Source organism: Dendropsophus ebraccatus, chromosome 3 (genome assembly GCF_027789765.1).
Source record: "Dendropsophus ebraccatus isolate aDenEbr1 chromosome 3, aDenEbr1.pat, whole genome shotgun sequence".
In the NCBI taxonomy this organism is placed as follows: Eukaryota; Metazoa; Chordata; class Amphibia; order Anura; family Hylidae; genus Dendropsophus; species Dendropsophus ebraccatus.
Genome location: NC_091456.1, coordinates 185,952,510 through 185,973,498, shown reverse-complemented (window position 1 = coordinate 185,973,498; position 20,989 = coordinate 185,952,510). Strand labels below are relative to the sequence as shown.

At 45.1% G+C, this 20,989-nt stretch overlaps 1 protein-coding gene and 1 pseudogene across 1 annotated transcript in view; both read right to left on the bottom strand.

Moving 5' to 3' along the window:
• The window catches only part of LOC138786587 (zinc finger protein 585A-like), a 97,261-nt gene that overhangs the window by 20,518 nt on the left and 55,754 nt on the right, over window positions 1–20,989 (bottom strand). The window lies entirely within an intron of this gene.
• Window positions 4,463–8,379, bottom strand: LOC138787559 (gastrula zinc finger protein XlCGF57.1-like; annotated as a pseudogene).

Genomic DNA, 20,989 nt, shown 5'->3' with positions numbered 1-20,989 from the left:
GCGGAGGTGGTCCACCAGTCCTTTATCTGTGAAAGAACCGTAGCTTGGTAATAATAGAATAGATCTGGGACTCCCAACCCACCTAACAGAGGTGGTTTTATTAATATATGGTAAGCTATCCGTGGCTTCCTACCGCTCCATACGAACCTAGAGAGCATAGATCTAGCCTTCTGGAAGAACTTAGCTGGGACAATTATAGGCAGGGTGCGAAATAAATACATGAGGCGTGGGAGAATCAGCATCTTAAAAGATGCCACCCGCCCAACCCAAGAAATCTCTAATTTTGACATTCTGTCTGCTTCTGCTTGCAGTGCGGATAGAAGAGGTAGGTAGTTAGTGCGATATAACGCTGACAAGTCTGCTGTCATATGAGCTCCTAGGTATTTCAGGGAGTGTTGCTGCCAGTCCAAATGAATTTCTTTTTTTAATCTAGACACTATCGCCTCTGGGACATGAAATGGGAGGGCTTCAGATTTGGATTGGTTCAGCTTATAGTATGAAACCTTACCGAACGTATCTAGGAGTCCTAGGGCTCCAGGTAAAGACACGCAGGGGTTGCTCAGAGTAAGTATGACATCGTCCGCATACAGCGAGACTTTATGTATGTTGTTTCCAATTCTGATGCCCTGGACATTGGATTCCGATCTGAAGGCATGGGCAAGGGGTTCTATAGACACCACGAAGACTAATGGGGATAGGGGGCATCCTTGCCTGGTTCCATTTGTAATGACAAGTGGGTCAGAGAGGACCCCATTAGTGTACACCCAGGCAGAGGGAGCTGAGTATAGAGCTTTAATGCTAGTCAAAATGGAGCCAGAGAAACCAAATTTGTGGAGGGCCGAGAAGGCATAAGACCAGGAAATCCTATCGAATGCCTTCTCGGCATCCAAGGATACTGCTACAGCAGAAGTTTTAGTCGAGTTGATGTGATGGAAAATGTTAATTATCCGCCTTGTATTCTCAAATGCCTGCCGTCCTTTCATGAAGCCGGTTTGATCAGTATTAATTATAGATGGTAAGACTTCAGCTATTCTGCTAGCTAAAAGTTTTGCGTATAGCTTTAAGTCTGAATTGAGCAGTGATATAGGCCTGAAATTAGCAGGTCTATTGGGGGATTTCCCCGGCTTTGGTAGAGTAGTGATCAATGCAGACTGATTCTCCTCTGGGAAGGAGCCAGTGGTCTGTGCTTCATGGAAAAACCTCAGGAGATAGGGGCTGAGAATATCTGAGAACAGTTTATAATATTGATTGGACAGGCCGTCCGGGCCGGGGGATTTCCCTAGTGGAAGAGTTCTAATCTGTGTTGTGATTTCCTGGATGGAGAATGGGGTGTTAAGTGAAGTTAATTGGTCAGGCGTTAACCTAGGGAGGTTGAGTTAGGGCAAGAAGGAGTCAATTACGGGTTGGGAGGGTTGAGAAGTGGAGGGGTCGTCCCTAAGATTATATAGTTAAGCATAATAAGTTTTAAAAGCAGCTACTATATCCAGGGGATCGGTTAGTTTGCCATTAGAGGCCTCATCAATAATGTGTGCTATCCGTGACTTCATTTGTTGGGCCTTCAGTTTGGCTGCTAGTAGTTTCCCCGCTTTGTCCCCTTGTGCATAAAACAGGGATTTAGTTTTGCTAAGTTTCCGTTCATAATCATGAAGTAATAACAAGCGGAGGCGATTCCTAGCTGCCACTATAGCTGACAGTAAAGAGGGGGAGTGAAGGGTCTTGTGTCTCGTTTCTAAGGATTTAATTTCCGCCATAACCTTCCTTATATCCTCTTTCCTGGCTTTTTTAACTTGATAACCAAGTTTCATACATACCCCTCTAATAACAGCCTTATGGGCGTTCCAAAGAGTGTTAATATTAATGTCATCAGTGTCGTTTTCTTTAAAGTAATTGGCTAGAGCTGTACGGAAACGATCAGCGTTTAGACGGTACGATATATCGTACAGAAAATTTGTTTTGCGATCGCTTAAGCCTATCTCACACATTGGTTAAATCGGCCAACGACTGTTCACACGGAACGATCTGCGAATTTTTTGCGAACGATCAACGACGATTTGAGAACTTGTTCAAAGATCAAAATGAACGATTTCTCGCTCGTCGTTTCATCATTCGCTGCGTTTACACGTACGATTATCATTCAAATTCGATCGTTATCGTGCAAATTCACATGATAATCGTTACGTGTAAACGCAGCATTACACGGAGCGATAATCAGTCGTATCGGACAATTATCGCTCCCTGTAATAGGGCCCTTAGCCTGTATCAGGGCCCTCCTCGAAATATGAGCTGTCCAGTCTAGCCTATCCTGTGCCAGTAAACCTGCCTTATTTCCGTTTGTTGTACATTACTGTCCATCTATGTACTATGTGATGTAACATGGACAAGCTGCTTTATATTTGAACTTTTTAATAAAGAGAGTTTTACAAGAAAGTAAGTGGAGGGAGGTAGTTAAAGCTGAATCCAAATTCATTTGTAATTGTAAATAGCCGACTTTACCATAGCTGTAAATCTCTCTTATTAGTCAACCAAAGGGCTATTTCTCAGTGTAGGTTCTTTGATGTTAAATAATGTTTAATATCCAAGAAAAACATTTCCTACAGTCTGGGCATGAAAATGGCTTCCCTCATGTGTGACACCTAAGATGTTGACGAAGACTTGATGTCCAAGAGAAACATTTGTCACATTCTGAACATGCAAATAGCTTCTCCCCTGTGTGACATCTAAGATGCTGAATAAGATATCTTTTTTGAGGAAAAACGTTTGCCACATTCTGAACACGAAAATGGCTTCTCCCCTTTGTGATTTCTCAGATGTCTATTAAGATCTGATTTCTGAGTAAAAATGTTCCCACATTTTAAACAAGAGAATGGTCTCTCCCCTGAGTTTTTAGGTGTCTACTAAGATGTGACTTAGTAGGAAAGCGTCTCTCACATTCTGAACATGAAAATGGTTTCTCCCCTGTGTGTATTTTGGTGTTCCTTATTTTCCAATCTCACCCCCGTTCTTTATGATTTTTTAGTTCCCCACCGGACTTTTCCTTTAAGTCTTTGATATGAAATATTTATATGACACCTTGGTTGACATCAGTTATGCTGTGAGTGACCTAGACCTGAAGACATATGTATGGTTTACATTGAATTATAGGTAATGTTTAGAGATGAGGGAATTTACAGTAGTAGCGAAGCGCTTTGTTAGCTCGGCAGTCGGTTTATCAGCCTGCTTTCATTAAACTGACTGCCACTCGTCCCCGGGTGCCTGGAAAAGCTGGATCCAGTCATGGGAAACTTCTACCAGTTTCGCACCAGTTACGCACCCGGAGCGAAGCGAATCGAGTTCAAAAGCAGCAGGCTGATAAACCGACTGCCGAGCTAACAAAGTTCATCTCTAGTTCTGTTCTGAATTAATTTTGGCATGAAAACTTATTGCATACTATGTGATGGTTGGGCAAGGACACATGTTCAATGAAGTAAACTTTGATTCTTCTGCAAAGTCTCAAAGAACTGCTAAGAGCTGTAATGCCTCCTCGCTCCCCCTCCCATTTCTATCCCTGCTTAAAACCCTGATCCCTGTTTTCATATCTTGTGAATGTGCCGTACATACAAATTGTGTTCAGGTGTGAGATTTGGAAACAGAGCTCAGCTTCCTAGCTGACAGTCAATCAAGCAGTGACAGGGATGGGAGGGGAATAAAGGAGGCTTTACAGCCCTTCAAGGGCTTGGAAAAGCTTGGGAAACCAAAGAATGGACTGCTGTCGGTCTCTAGAAAGGTGAGTTACCCCTAGACCACAGCTCCAACACATATGGGGTCAGAGATTCAACTATATCTGAGTGTTTCTTTCAGACATAAACGGCCTACAGAGGACTGAACTGCAATCAGAGACACTGGCTGAGTGAGCAGGTTGCAGGGCAGCATTGATTATTCATGAAGAGGAAAGAGGAGGAAGGAGTAGTGAGGTGGCCAGAGTGTGGCACAAACAATTCCTCTTTGTCACTTCACTACAGTAGGAGACACGAGATTGTCCATAATCCACTGCACTGAAAATAACCAAAACTCACCATGCTGACTAGGGGACTGCCAGCTACAGCACACTGTCAGCACCTTAGATAGGGCCCAGGAGCTGACAGATTCCCTTTAAAGCTTATGTAAGTAATCACTAGTGCTATGCAAGTAACTCTCTTCGTACCTCAGCCAAAGAAGTACTGACACGACTCTTAGAAGAACACCCACCCCCAGGATATATATACTGCCTGCCATCTGTGAATAAATGAGAGCCTCTCTTGCCATCGGCCATCAGTGTGGTACTTCCATGCACGAGATAATACCTTTAACTGTTATTACAGAACAGTCAATATGACAGCACTCTTGAGGTGCATTCATATCAGAACTAGTAATAAAAAAAAAATCTAAATTAAATTTAATCAAATTAACTGCGTATATCTGACCATACTAAAAAGCTAAATGGCTTTTAAAAGGCTAAAAAGAAAAAGCCTATTTCCCAGTGTGAGCCTTTCCCACATTCTGGGCAGGAAAATGGCTTCTCTCCTGAGTGAATTATTTGATGTTCAATAAGACGTGACTTCCAAAAAAACATTTTCCACATTCAGGGCATGGAAATTGCCTCCCTTCTGTGTGGCAGCTAAGATGTTGAAGAAGAGAAGATTTCTGATAAAAACATCTGCCACATTCTGAAACATAAAAACTTTTGTTTTCAGAGTGAGTTGTTTGATGTTTAACATGACTCCATTTCTGAGTAAAACATTTTTCACATTCTGGGCATGAAAATGGCTTCTCTCCTATGTGACTCCTAAGATGTTGAAGAAGATGTGATTTTTAAAAGAAACATTTGTCACATTCTGGACATGAAAAAGGTTTCTTTCCTGAGTGAGTTTTTTGATGTCTTAAAAGATATGATTTTTGAGTAAAACTTTTCCCACATTCTGAACATGCAAATGGTTTCTCCTCTGTGAGTGTTTTGATGTTCCTCAAGATGACTTTTCACTATAAAGGATTTATCACATTCTGAACATGAAAATGGTCTCTCTCCTGTGTGATTTTTTTATATTTAACAAGAGTTGATTGCTGAGAAAACATTTACCACATTCTAAACATGCAAATGGCTTGTCTACCATATGAGTTCTTTGATGTTGAGCAAAATGTGGTTTTGTACTAAAGCACTTGCTGCATTCTGAACATGGAAATGGCTAATCTCCTGTGTGAGTTCTCTGATGTATATTAAGGTCTGATTTATGAATAAAGCATTTGCCACACTCAGAACATGACAATGGCTTTGTTCCTGTAAGACTTCTGAGATGGACCACAAGAGCTGATTTAGCATTAAAACATCTGGCTTATTCTGAACATGTAAACGATTTCTCTCCCGTGTGAATTCTTCGATGTCCAACAAGGCTTCATTTTGCAGTAAAACACTTCCCACATTCTGAACATGAAAACGGTCTCGTCCTTGTGGGGGACTTCAGTGGTCGGGGGGGGGGGGGCATTTTTTTTCCTGGGACCGGGGAGGAGGTGGCTGAGGGAAACGATGTCCACTCCAGTGGCGGGTCCCGCAACGCGGCGCTCCGGTCCCCGGTTCCTTCCTGGTGTCTGACGAGATGTGATGTCTCGGGTCCACTCAGCCAGTCAGTGATTCGGGATCCGTTTCAAGTCCGCTCAGATCCCGCCTCTGTCACTGACTGGCTGAGCGGACCTGAGACGTATCTTCTCGGTCCTGCGTCAGACTCTAGGAAGGAACTGGGGACCGGAGCGATGCGGGACCCGCCGCTGGTACCGGGGAGGTGAGTGGACGTCGTTTCCCTCAGTCACCTTCTCCCCGGTCCCAGGAAAAAAATGCCCCTGCTGGACTACCCCTTTGATAGCCAAACTGGTTTGGGCTTTTCCAAGGAGTGTAGACTTAGAGGGACATTTACTAAGGAGTCTGATGTGTGCAACTATTCTTTTTTTTTTCCAAATATTTTTATTAGATTTTCAGAAATAATGAGCAAAAACAACAATAAGGTGTCACGCAGGACACCAAGATTATAACACATACAAAGCAAACCCAGTGAAAACATAGCCCGATAATGGGATCAGAACACAAAAGATCCGGACATAGGAGGAGACCCCTAGAAGTATAAAGTGGCCAACATACCTACAAAGAAAGGTGTTCACAATACTATATGGCTAAGGTGCTTAGGAAGATACAAGCAGCGTAACAAAGAAAGAGAATCAATGTGGTAGCTGCAAAGCCCCCAATGTACCTTTCAGCGCTTCCGTGCAATACCATTTTGTGAACTGGAAGGGCTTCACTATGTCATGAATGGCCTGCGTATCATAATGTTGCAAAATAAAGGGTCTCCATTTCTGGAAAAACTTCTTAGAACCAGAATCTTTATGCCTCTCCGTATCAATCTTATCGATTCCAAAAAAGAGTTTTTTCTGTGCCACTACCATATCAAGGTCAGGTACATGAGGCAATAACCAATTGGTGAACAGGCACCGTAGAGCAATCAGTAAAGTGATGTGCACCAATTGCGGTATTGCTCTGCTATCCGATGTCGATTCGGGGGGTCTCAATTGGTGAAATAAGAGCACCTTTGGAGCCAAATCAAGTTTAATCTTGTAGGAGGTGTGAATGTAAGTGATTATCCTGGTCCAATAAGAGACTGTGGAGGGGCAAGTCCACACTCCATGCCATAGATTGGTTAGGGGAGAGTGACATTTAGGACATTCAGTGATCCTATCAGGGAAGGAAGGCGACGGAAGAATATTGAATCCATATAATGCTGAATGTGAGAGTTTAAAATATGTCTCCCTCCATCTCTCATTTATAACACATTTCCTGACAACCGCCCATCCTGACAAAATCACTTCAGTAATATTCTCGTCCCCTGTCAGTAGTGCCCACTTGTGAAAAAGCTTTGCGGGATCAACCTTAAGGAAATCATTCCTCAGGGCATTATATAAGATAGATATGGATGTCTTATTAGCATTGTCACCAATAATCCCGTCTAGCCCATGCTGTTGAGATTCCTTCCTGACGTTTTTAAGCCTAGCGGTACAAAATGCATGGACCTGGTTAATATACAAATTATGTGCGAGCGGCAACTGGAATTTCGTCCGAATTTCCTGAGGTGTAAGCCAACGTCGCTGACTAGGATCCATAAGATCACCAGCGCAGCTAAAGCCTTGTTCATGCCAAACTCGCAGCCAGTCCACATTTTGGCCCCTCAAAAATTCTGGATGTCTATCTAACGGCATGTGTTTGGAGAGTAGAAAAGGAAGTCCAAGCATCTTTCTGAGTACTTTCCATGACACTATCGAGTCACGGAGTATACAGGATTGCTTTATTTCCGCGGGTAATTTGGTATAGGTAGTATGCAAGAGGCTTATAAGTTTCCACGGAAAAGCAAGATCCTTTTCCAAGAGAAGATTAGAGAAGCGGGAGGAGTTATGCAGCCAATCCACAATGTGGCGGAAAAGACTCACCAGATTGTATCCACGCACATTTGGAAAGTTAACACCTCATTCCGCCTTGCATAACATAAGTTTGGCTAGAGATATCCGCGGCCGCTTGCCATTCCATATGAACTTGGTAAAGGCCGTCTGGAGCGCGTTAATATCCGCATGTTTTATCAGGAGTGGCAAGGTTTGCAAGGGATATAACAAGCGAGCAAAACTTATCATTTTAATTAAATGGCATCGCCCCATGAAAGAAAGCGGAAGGGTGTGCCAAGACTGCAATTCGGTGACTACCTTCCGTATAACCGGGGTATAATTCAAGGAGTATAACTGACCGACCGTCTTCCCTATTTTGATGCCCAAATACGTTATAAAGGAGGAGGCTATCACCAGACCTAGCGAAGTCGCTACTGAATGTAACTGAGCACCGGCTTTCCCCAGTGGCTAGAGCTCGCTCTTTGTTATATTAATCTTGTAGCCCGTGAATGAGCCATACCAGGAGAAAAACTGAAATAAGCGAGGCAAATCAGACACGGGACTACTTAAAAAAAGGAGCACGTCGTCGGCAAACATTGCTAGCTTTACGGTGTGGTGGCGGAGATGTATGCCTTCAAAGGCATCAGGTAATAATAAGTGCCTCGCTAAGGGTTCTATGGCTAGGTCAAATAAGAGGGGAGATAGGGGACACCCCTGTCGGGTACCTCTTTCCATTGGAAAGGGTGGGGAGAGAATGCCCGGTGTGTGAATACGTGCTGTGAGATCCTGATATAACCCCGATAAGAAAGTCCTAAAGTTGCCTCGGATCCCAAATTCATCGAGCACAGATCCCAGCCAGTCCCATCTCACGTTATCAAACGCTTTTTCTGCGTCCAGTGTCAGTAACACCGGTTGGGAATCTGTCTGAGACCTGCGCCCCACGAAGTCCATCACTGTCAGGACCTTGCGAATATTCACTACAGATGACCTGTTTCTCACAAAACCCACCTGATGGGCCCCCACCAAACCAGGGAGTAAAGCAGCCAGCCTATCCGCAAGGATCTTAGTAATTAACTTTATATCCTGATTTATCAGGGAGATGGGACGGTATGATCCTGGGTCTGTTAAGTCTTTACCTGGCTTGGGGAGCACTTTAATGTGTGCTTGCTTTGCCAAAGGGGAAAGGGTGCCCGTACTCAGAACAAAATTAAAATAATCAGTAAGCACTGGGGTGATTTGCGTTGACAGAATCTTATAGAACTCTCCCGGATACCCATCGGGTCCGGGAGCCTTTCCATTACTTAGAGATTTTATGGTGGCAACAACCTCCTCCTTAGAGATCGCAGCGGTAAGGGAAGCACAGTCGTCATCGGACAGTGACGGCAAGTGCAAACTTTTTAAAAAAATCCACACTCTCAGGCGGACTCGTCGTGGGAGATTTATAAAGTGTCGTATAAAAATTAACTAAAACATCGTTAATCTTACGAGGTTGCCTATGAACATGACCGCTGGTGTCTTTAAGGGCCAGGATATGGGATTGACAGTGACTACCCTTGGCTAGTCTAGCCAAAAGGCGTCCTGCCTTGTTGCCTTGCCGGAAGAAGTCCGTCTCCATGTTAGATCTGTACATCCGCTCTCGTCTATCTAACCAGAGTTCATATGACTGTCTCGCCTCTTGCCATCCTTTTTTAGTCAGGTCAGTAGGGGAGAGCAAGAAGCGAGAGTAAGCTAGTTGTAATTGTGCACTGGCTTTCTGATAATGTACCGTAGTTTTACGTTTCATAGTAGAGTGGTAAGCCATTATTCTACCCCGTATGACCGCCTTCGCGGTCTCCCAGTAAATAGCTTCGGCCTGTCTATGTTCAGCATTATAGGATTCGAACTCCAACCACCAACCTCTCAGCAACTCGTGGAAAGCTTCATCTTTGGCTAGATAAGAGGGAAAGCGCCAGATATAGTCGGTAGCTTTGGGGCAAGAAGTATAAAGTTCCAATGTCACTGGAGCATGATCAGAGATCACCATGTCCCCAATCGCCACAGCCGCAGTCCTAGACGATAACAAAGGACTCACCAAAAAATAGTCCAAACGTGACCACGATTGGTGGACATGTGAAAAATGGGTGAAGTCACAAGTATCAGGATGGCGCTGTCGCCAAATATCGCACAGGTCTGCGGCAGTGAGGAGCACAGGGAGTAGTTTGTCACTGGGTCGTATGGGCATACGTTGTCTAGAGGGGTGCTTCCTATCCAACGCTGGATCAACCACTGAATTGAGGTCTCCCCCCACCAATTTCCAAGGTTCAGTATCCCCTTGCAGCTTACCCTGAACAGTAGTAAAGAATTGTTTGTTGTCAGCATTAGGCCCATACAGGTTGTAAATACTTAGGGTCTGACCCCTATGATCTAGCATTATATGAGAAAAACGATCCTCAGTATCAGATTCATGGGACAAAAGTTGGAACGGGAAATTTTTATGGATCAAGGTTAGCACTCCCGCTTTCCCCCCTACTGCTGGAGACCCAAAGACATGCCCCACCCACAACTTTCAAATCCTCACAAAATCCTCAGCATCTAAATGCGTTTCCTGAAGGAGAACTATGTCGGGATGAAAGCGTTTTAAATGTCTCAACAGTTTAATACGTTTGTGGGGTGAATTGAGGCCTTTGACGTTCCACGTTACTACATTAATCGTCTCAGCCATAGGGAGGCCATTTCAGAGGGGCAAGTGACTGGTAAATGCAAATGAGGAGTGTCGTTGAGGATGGGAAAGCAGCAGGCAGGACACATACAAAGCATAGGAAAAATACCGTTAAATATGAAAAAGCATCAGGCAGGGCACATACGGAATATAGAGGCCATACAGGAACTGGATGAGCAAGTAAAACACGAAGTCTGTCCCACCTGGTACAAACTGTGAGTGCAACATTAACCCAAAAACACTTAACGTAAAACACAAAACTTAAAAAAACAACCCAATAGAGAGCTCGATGTTTCATAGTTCTCTACTATGGTAGTAGTGGACTTCCTTTTTTCAGGCATAAACGCTGGAGACTCCCGCCCCCCGCGATTTAAACTGGCTCCCGTGAGAGCAGCAAGACATTTGTGGACGTCTGCCCGCCATGACTCGCCCACAAGAATCACTGTGATAGAGTCCAAAGGGTAAACCTGCACAAAGGCACATAGAGAATAATCACCATCAAATTTACCATAGATGTGACCCCTATAAAGGAACAAAGGAAGGAATAGGTGTTAGCAAATACAAACTATCTCAATTTGGTGATCTAGATCGTTCATCGTCAGGGCGTCTGCCAGAGTATCTGCGCCTCCTTTTGCGCTCAGCTGGTGTTTGCAGAGCATCTCGGTGCATCGCAGGTGCTCTGGACGGTCTGGCTTCCATCGGCGACGGCGAGCGATTTTTGCCAGGACCCCGAGGACCCCTGGAAGGTGTAATAATATCAACCAGAGCCTTTTCAGCTTCCTCAGGAGAGGTGAAAGATCGAGATGTACCATCCGATTTGTACACTCTCAGGGTGGCAGGGTATTGCAATTGGAATCTACGATCTGCTTTGTAAAGACCGGAACAAATGTGGCTAAAAGCTCTCCGTTTCTTCGCAACCTCGGCCGAGAAGTCTTCAAAAATCAAGAGTTTGGTGCGGTGTAGCTCCAGGGGTTTCGTGCGCTTGCGGAACACACGTAGGATGTCCATTTTATCGTTGTAGTCAAATAACTTAAAGATAACTTGCCTTGGTCGGATATTATCAGGGTCCTTACCGCGTGGAGAAGATGGAGGGGAAGGGCCAATGCGGTGAGCCCTTTCCACACGGCATGCATGTTGTAGACCTAAGGCTTTTGGTAGATCATGCTTGCAGAAACGCCGTAGCTCGGACTGCAGTATAGATTCACTCACTCCTACTACTCGGAGGTTATTCCGGCGGGAACGATTTTCCAAGTCCTCCAACTTGTCCGCCATTTTAACGTTCCTCTCCTCCGTTTTGCTGAGTCTCGTGTATAAGTCCTCGTTCTCCTCCTCCAAATAAGTGAGCCTTTGCTCTAGCGTGTCAAGGCGAGTCGCCTGCGCGGTGACCTCAGCTTTAAGTTGATGCAAAGTAGAGCGGATGGTTTCCTCGACAGTCTTTTGTATCTCAGGAGCCAATAGTTTTGCTACCGCAGCAGCTAGTTGCAGATGATTGATGCCAGAGGAGACAGCAGCTATGTCCGCATCCCGCGGTATGGCACCTTGCGGCAAAATGGGGGCCGTGTCCCCCAACGAGGCTGGGAACATATCTGTCTGGCTAGGAGGCACATCCAGGTCTGCGGCATGAGAAACCGCCGTTGTTTGCGTAGCTGGCGGGTTGCCCGCGTTCCGCTGCACAAAACGATCCATAATGGCACTGTATAAACTTAGAAAAAGAAAACAGTATCTGAAGTAGAATCTGCAGCCGATATGTGTTGTGAATAGAGAACGAGCAAACAACAGGTCCAGCAGTATTGTGATAGGTCAACAGATGGCGCCAGAGAAGCAAGGATGAGAGTAGGCTCCCAGACACGTGTGTTAGCAGAGCAAACTGTTGCAAGCATCCACTAGGTGGCTCCAGAGGACATACAAAGCAGGTAGTAATAGCAGGGAGAATGAGTCCAGGACTATAATGAATTTTCAGAAAATAGAGGAAATGTGCAGATTGAGTGACGAACAGGTCAATATTGTCCATACACAGGAGTATAGGATGTGTGCACAGGTGTTGGAAGGCACATACCATGCATGATATATTCTGGATCTTGGAACAAGAGGATAGTGACCCCACAGTAATCCAGGTTAATAAAATAATGGAGGAAAAGTACTGTCTGACAAGGGATGGCCCTTATGGAGAGGGATGGTTGCAGAGGGGTGGTAGGAGAGGTCAGGGTGCTGGGCACTATGCTCTAAAGGATGGGAGCTGGATGCAGATAGTCACTGACTGAGGCACTGTAACTTTAATACTGCAGGTGCAGGTTTGGTTGGGGCAGCAGTGGAGTGTGTTGCTAGGTTTATGGCCTGGAGCCTCTGCCGTGCCGGCCGCCCACGTGGGAAAGATGGCGCCCCCTCCCCCAGCACCAGGAGAAGGGTATGCGATGGCACTGGTATCTGCAGTGCCGTGCCGACTGTCCGCGGACTCGCGGGGCTGTACGGGGGAGTCAGTGAGCGCCGACCCTGCAGCCACCGCTCTCCTCACCCTCTGCGCTGGGTCTGTGTAATGGCGACCGCGCCACTGCTCCGTTCCGGCGGCGGCTCGCCGCAGCGGTTCCAGGCGGCGGGTCGGTGTCCTGGCGGGCTTACAGCGTCCGGTGCTTGCCAGGGAGAGAAGGGGTGTCCCCAGGAGCGGATCGGTCGCCCGGGCAGGCGGTTATTAGCCGGTAATTAGCAGGGTCGGCGGGAGCTCCTGCGCCTCCTTCCTCACATGCCTGCGCCGGAACCGGAAGTGTGCAACTATTCTAATGGGGATTGGTATGTATTTTGTTCTAATATCTTGTGACTGATTTATTAACATGCAGCACTCCCATAGTAAATGTATCTAAGTAAAAAGTCGCACAAAAAGCCGCAGAAATGCAAAAATTGCGCAAGCATATTCACCTGGTACTGACCAGACGTAAGCCTGCACCTGTTTGTGCGACTTTTAAAAAGTTGCAAATAATAAATTGGGCGCTAATCCCGGATTAAGTGAACTTTTGGGTGAAGACTCAAAACAGGAAGATTAAAAAAAAATATTAGCCTGTCGAATACTGGTTCAGAAATAGAACTTGGACCAAAACTGGGCGAAAACCCCACCAAGTTGCTCCACAAGCGTGGTCCTGTCACGGACAGCAGATACCTCAAGACACCTCTACTGGGAATGCAGGGAATCAGCAATGCTCAGGCAAGATGAAATGGGTATACTGATACAGCATCGACGCTGACCTCTTGGTTGCTCATTGTACACAAGCAGGGACTCCTTTCTTTGACAGCACACCGATAGCATAGACTGCCATGGACTATACCTACAGGGACTCCTTTCAAAGGCAGAAGTCCCTGCTTCTTACCACTCACTGAGTGGTGTAAAAGACACTGTATGCCCCACCGCTAAGGTACCATCAGCATGAGGAGCACTGCTTACTGTATTACCGGATGGCCACACGTTTGCTCAAATATAAACCGAGCTCCGAGAGATACAATGTATGCTATACCATTGGGTTCATGGGAAAAGGAACTCCTCCTGCCTTTTGTAACCTCAGCCCTCTGGTGAACCCTGTGACCCAAGATGTAATAACAACAACTGTGTGGTATAAAAGGGGTATTCTGGTGGTTACCAAGAGTTTTATATATTGCTGAGGCCTTTGAAAAATTGAGGGGAAAAAAAACTATATTTGCTGTCTGCCATTGCTCTTATTCATCTTCCTCCATCTCCTTCCAGACGGGACATCACAGCAGCCTCTGAGTGCCTGAGCAGGAAGATTCTGCACAAGGTTCTCATCTCAGAAAGAAAAGAGGTCACACAGACTGAATTCATTCTTTCCATCCAGATAATACAGAGAGGAGGTGTGTATATAGTCCTGTCTATTACCTGCTGATGGGAGGGGCTGCTGATCCTCCAGCATCACATCCTTGTACTGATCCTTGTGTCCTTCTACATACTCCCACTCCTCCATGGAGAAATAGACCGCCACGTCCTGACACCTTATAGGAACCTGACACACACAATGATCACACAGTCATCCCCCCCACCCCTCCAGTGGTGTTACTGTATAATGTCCCAGCATTCCCAGCAGCCACAGTCTCACCTCTCCACTCAGCAGCTCCACCATCTTGTTGGTTATTATCCTCTCGGCCATCTTGTCTCTGTCTCTCTCCATGGTTGATGGGTCGGTCTCTTATATAGAAGATATCAGCAGAGGATCCTGGAGTGTTGGGAGATAAATATACAGAACAATGGTCATTGTGCAGTATATATAATGTATCCTCTCTGTCTCTCTCTGTATGGGATGAATAGTTTGCTACACAGTAGAACATGTTGCTGGGAGAGCAAAACAATTTTAGCTGTCCTTCTCTCTGGCTCTCTGGAGTATACTTTCCAAGAAGGAGAAGGTCTCATGTTGTGAGCATAGTCTGTGGGTGAGACAACGCCTGCACACAATGTCCTATAGTCGCCGACTGATGTGACTGATGTTGTGGTGACATCCGGCAGCTATTGGATATTATATGTGGTATCTTCTCACCCGCACACAATGCTCCTCACATTATCTTCTACTACATAGAGGGATGACTTCTTTAGATGAGACTCCTCTTTAACACCCCCCTTGGTCGATGCCACCAGCCATTTTTTAGGGCAAAAGGGCCAAAAAATACACAAAATATGGCAGCCAAGAACAAGTACCGTGTGCCGAATTATACGTCTGTAAATGTGACCTGAATGTCGTTGAATGGCGGACACCAGACGTCACTCACTCTCTATAAAGTGGTTACAGCACCATAGCTATACATCATATGTCATCAAGGGGTTAAAGAGTTAAACTTACTCCAAACATACCTCACCCCTGTGCTTCCAGGACCTGCCATGTTGTCACAGTCATGTGATCAGTCACATGGAGGAGGAGGACAGTCACATGGAGGAGGAGGAGTCACATGATCAGGGGCTGCTGCTCAGTGTATGCAATGCATGACTGCTGTGCTGGATGAGCTGAAGTGATGTGTGTGGAGCAGAGCTGTCTGTGTGTGATGTGTGTAGAGCAGAGCTGTGTGTGTGTTATATATGCCTGCAGCAGAGCCCTGTGTGTAATGTACATGTAGCTGAGCTGTATGTGTGTAATGTACATGTAGCTGAGCTGTGTATGTGTGTAATGTACATGTAGCTGAGCTGTATGTGTGTAATGTACATGTAGCTGAGCTGTATGTGTGTAATGTACATGTAGCTGAGCTGTATGTGTGTAATGTACATGTAGCTGAGCTGTATGTGTGTAATGTACATGTAGCTGAGCTGTATGTGTGTAATGTACATGTAGCTGAGCTGTATGTGTGTAATGTACATGTAGCTGAGCTGTATATGTGTAATGTACATGTAGCTGAGCTGTATATGTGTAATGTACATGTAGCTGAGCTGTATATGTGTAATGTACATGGAGCTGAGCTGTATATGTGTAATGTACATGTAGCTGAGCTGTATGTGTGTAATGTACATGTAGCTGAGCTGTATATGTGTAATGTACATGTAGCTGAGCTGTATGTGTGTCATGTACATGGAGCTGAGCTGTATATGTGTAATGTACATGTAGCTGAGCTGTATGTGTACACAGTAAAGGCTGCGTTCACACTACGTATATTTCAGTCAGTATTGTGGTCCTCATATTGCAACCAAAACCAGGAGTGGATTAAAAACACAAAAAGGATCTGTTCACACAATGTTGATATTGAGTGGATGGCCGCCATATAACAGTAAATAACGGCCATTATTTCAATATAACGGCCGTTGATCTAAAATAACAGCAAATATTTGCCATTAAATGACGGCCATCCACTCAATTACAACATTGTGTGAACAGATCCTTTCTGTGTTTATTCCACTCCTGGTTTTGGTTGCAATATGAGCCACAATACTGACTGAAATATACGTAGTGTGAACCCAGCCTCGAGCTGTATGTGTGTAATGTACATGTAGCTGAGCTGTATATGTGTAATGTACATGTAGCTGAGCTGTATGTGTGTAATGTACATGTAGCTGAGCTGTATATGTGTAATGTACATGTAGCTGAGCTGTATGTGTGTAATGTACATGTAGCTGAGCTGTATGTGTGTAATGTACATGTAGCTGAGCTGTATATGTGTAATGTACATGTAGCTGAGCTGTATATGTGTAATGTACATGTAGCTGAGCTGTATATGTGTAATGTACATGTAGCTGAGCTGTATGTGTGTATTGTACATGTAGCTGAGCTGTATGTGTGTAATGTACATGTAGCTGAGCTGTATGTGTGTAATGTACATGTAGCTGAGCTGTATGTGTGTAATGTACATGTAGCTGAGCTGTATATGTGTAATGTACATGTAGCTGAGCTGTATGTGTGTAATGTACATGTAGCTGAGCTGTATATGTGTAATGTACATGTAGCTGAGCTGTATATGTGTAATGTACATGTAGCTGAGCTGTATATGTGTAATGTACATGTAGCTGAGCTGTATGTGTATAATGTACATGTAGCTTAGCTGTATGTGTGTAATGTACATGTAGCTGAGTTGTATGTGTACACAGTAGAGCTGTATGTGTGTAATGTACATGTAGCTGAGTTGTATGTGTACACAGTAGAGCTGTATGTGTGTAATGTACATGTAGCTGAGTTGTATGTGTACACAGTAGAGCTGTATGTGTGTAATGTACATGTAGCTCAGCTGTATATGTGTAATGTACATGTAGCTGAGCTGTATGTGTATAATGTACATGTAGATGAGCTGTATGTGTGTAATGTACATGTAGCTGAGCTGTATGTGTATAATGTACATGTAGATGAGCTGTATGTGTGTAATGTACATGTAGCTGAGCTGTATGTGTATAATGTACATGTAGATGAGCTGTATGTGTGTAATGTACATGTAGCTGAGCTGTATGTGTACACATAGAGCTATATGTGTGTAATGTACATGTAGCTGAGCTGTATATGTGTAATGTACATGTAGCTGAGCTGTATGTGTGTAATGTACATGTAGCTGAGCTGTATGTGTGTAATGTACATGTAGCTGAGCTGTATGTGTTTCTGACACTTTGTCAGACACAGTGACAGGATTATATATATATATATATATATATATATATATATATATATACACACACACATACAGAGCAGAAGGAGCCCCTGCATGATATATATATATACATACACACACACACACACACACAGCAGGAGCTGTATACAGAACTAGCAGCACCAGCATGAGATATATATATATATATATATATACACACACACACAGAGCAGGAGCAGTGTTAGGGTGAGACTTAGAATCCAAGTCTCTCAGCTATACCTGGGCCTTACCAAATTGGTAAAGTAGTATGGCAGCTGCAGTCTGCCACGAGCATCAGTCAAACACATGATACCAAGCCAGTGTTCAAGCTGATTCTGTTTATTATGGGAACAACCCTTAGTTAATATCTTAACAAGAAAGTTTCAAAATGTAGGAGGAAGAATAAGAAGGAGGAGGAGGGGGAAGAAGAGCAGGTGTGTTCCCACATTCTACATAAGAAGTCATTGTTCTAGCTCCCTCATCCTCCCTAATCTTTATCTATTGGAAAATACTCCCAAGCCAAAGACCTTGGATTATAGCAAACAGTCTAAAACAACACATTCCAATACAGTAACAGAGCGGGAGGGGCCTTTCCCAGCATCTGTCTATAGAGCGTTATAAAAAACATATATATATACATTTTAAGAATACAGCACATATATATATAAATATATATATATACATATATACAGAGCAGGAGCTGTATACAGAACTAGCAGCACCAGCATGGTATATATATATATATATATATATATATATATATACAGTAATACCTCGGTTTTCGAACGCTTTGGAACTCTAACTGCTTGGTATTCGAACGAAAATTTACCCAGAAGTAGTGTTTGGAATTCGAACTTTGCTGGTTTTCGAACGTTTTTGCGAGCGTGGATGGTGGGTTGTACCTGGCGAGTTAAGCAGTCGTGAGGCTTCACATACAGTACAGTGCTGTATAAGACTGCTGGAGTGCATATACAGTACAGTAGTAGTACAGTCAGTGCACCGCCATCTCCCATCCTGTACTGTATAAGACTGCTGGAGTGCATATACAGTACAGTAGTAGTACAGTCAGTGCACCACCATCTCCCATCCTGTACAGCACTGTATAAGACGGCTGGAGTGCATATACAGTACAGTAGTAGTACAGTCAGTGCACCGCCATCTCCCATCCTGTACTGTATAAGACTGCTGGAGTGCATATACAGTACAGTAGTAGTACAGTCAGTGCACCGCCATCTCCCATCCTGTACTGTATAAGACTGCTGGAGTGCATATACAGTACAGTAGTAGTACAGTCAGTGCACCACCATCTCCCATCCTGTACTGTATAAGACTGCTGGAGTGTATATACAGTACAGTAGTAGTACAGTCAGTGCACCGCCATCTCCCATCCTGTACTGTATAAGATTGCTGGAGTGCATATACAGCACAGTAGTAGTACTGTCAGTGCACAACCATCTCCCATCCTGTACTGTATAAGATTGCTGGAGTGCATATACAGTACAGTAGTAGTACAGTCAGTGCACCACCACCTCCCATCCTGTACTGTATAAGACTGCTGGAGTGCATATACAGTAGTAGTACAGTCAGTGCACCACCATCTCCCATCCTGTACTGTATAAGATTGCTGGAGTGCATATACAGCACAGTAGTAGTACTATCAGTGCACCACCATCTCCCATCCTGTAGTGTATAAGACTGCTGGATTACATATACAGTGCAGTAGTAGTACAGTCAGTGCACCACCATCTCCCATCCTGTACAGTACTGTATAAGATTGCTGGAGTGCATATACAGCACAGTAGTAGTACAGTCAGTGCACCACCATCTCCCATCCTGTAGTGCTGTATAAGACTGCTGGAGTGCATATACAGTACAGTAGTAGTACAGTCAGTGCACCACCATCTCCCATCCTGTACTGTATAAGATTGCTGGAGTGCATATACAGCACAGTAGTAGTACAGTCAGTGCACCACCATCTCCCATCCTGTACTGTATAAGACTGCTGGAGTGCATATACAGTACAGTAGTAGTACAGGCAGTGCACCTCCATCTCCCATCCTGTACTGTATAAGACTGCTGGAGTGCATATACAGTACAGTAGTAGTACAGTCAGTGCACCACCATCTCCCATCCTGTACTGTATAAGATTGCTGGAGTGCATATACAGTACAGTAGTAGTACAGTCAGTGCACCACCATCTCCCATCCTGTACTGTATAAGACTGCTGGAGTGCATATACAGTACAGTAGTAGTACAGTCAGTGCACCACCATCTCCCATCCTGTACTGTATAAGATTGCTGGAGTGCATATACAGTACATTAGTAGTACAGTGAGTGCACCACCATCTCCCATCCTGTACTGTATAAGACTGCTAGAGTGCATATACAGTACAGTAGTAGTACAGTCATTGCACCACCATCTCCCATCCTGTACAGTACTGTATAAGACTGCTGGAGTGCATATACAGCACAGTAGTAGTACAGTCAGTGCACCACCATCTCCCATCCTGTAGTGCTGTATAAGACTGCTGGAGTGCATATACAGTACAGTAGTAGTACAGTCAGTGCACCACCATCTCCCATCCTGTACTGTATAAGACTGCTGGAGTGCATATACAGCACAGTAGTAGTACAGGCAGTGCACCACCATATCCCATACATTACAGTGCTTGGATGGGGGGGACACTATACAGTAAAGGATGGATGAGGAGTTGGTGACTACTGTACTATAATCGCTGGTTCTGATGAACATTTCTTATGTTTAATGTCCTGTACAGTATAGTGCTGTTCTGTACTGTACTGTAGTCATAGCTCCCAATTGTCCCGGATTCCGCGGGACAGTCCCGTTTTCGGGGTGCTGTCCCGCGGTCCCGGAACGGCACCCAGTGTCCCGCATTATGTGTGGCCCCACCAAAAAAACAATAAACCAGTAACTCACCTGTCCGCCAGCCCCGGCAGCTCCTCTCCCGGCAGAGCGCGCACTCCCGTCATCCTCCGGGGCGGGCAGCGGGGTATACAGACACTGACTGTGCCGGAAGTGACCTGCAGCCTCTGTCATGAATTACTTCCGGCACAGTCAGTGTCTGTATACCCCACCGGCCGCCCCGGAGGATGACGGGAGTGCGCGCTCTGCCGGGAGAGGAGCTGCTGGGACCGGCGGACAGGTGAGTTACTGGTTTATTGTTTTTTTGGTCGCGCCACACAAAGGGGAGAACTGGCTACTATGTGGAGGGATTGGCTAATATGTGGGGCACTATATGGGGGATTGGATACTATGTGGGGCATATATGGGGCATTGGCTACTATGTGGGGCACTATATGGGGGATTGGATACTATGTGGGGCATATATGGGGATTGGCTACTATGTGGGGCGCTATATGGGGGATTGGCTACTATGTGGGCACTATATGGGGGATTGGCTACTATGGGACACTATATGGTGGGATTGGCTACTATGTGGGGCACTATATGGGGGCATTGGATACTATGTGGGGCACTATATGGGGGCATTGGCTACTATGTGGGGCACTATATGGGGCATTGGCTACTATGTGGGGCACTATATGGGGGCATTGGCTACTATGTGGGGCACTATATCGGGGGATTGGCTACTATGTGGGGCACTATATGGGGATTGGCTACTATGTGGGGCACTATATGGGGATTGGCTACTATGTGGGGCACTATATGGGGGGATTGCCTACTATGTGGGGCACTATATCGGGGGATTGGCTACTATGTGGGGCACTATATGGGGATTGGCTACTATGTGGGGCACT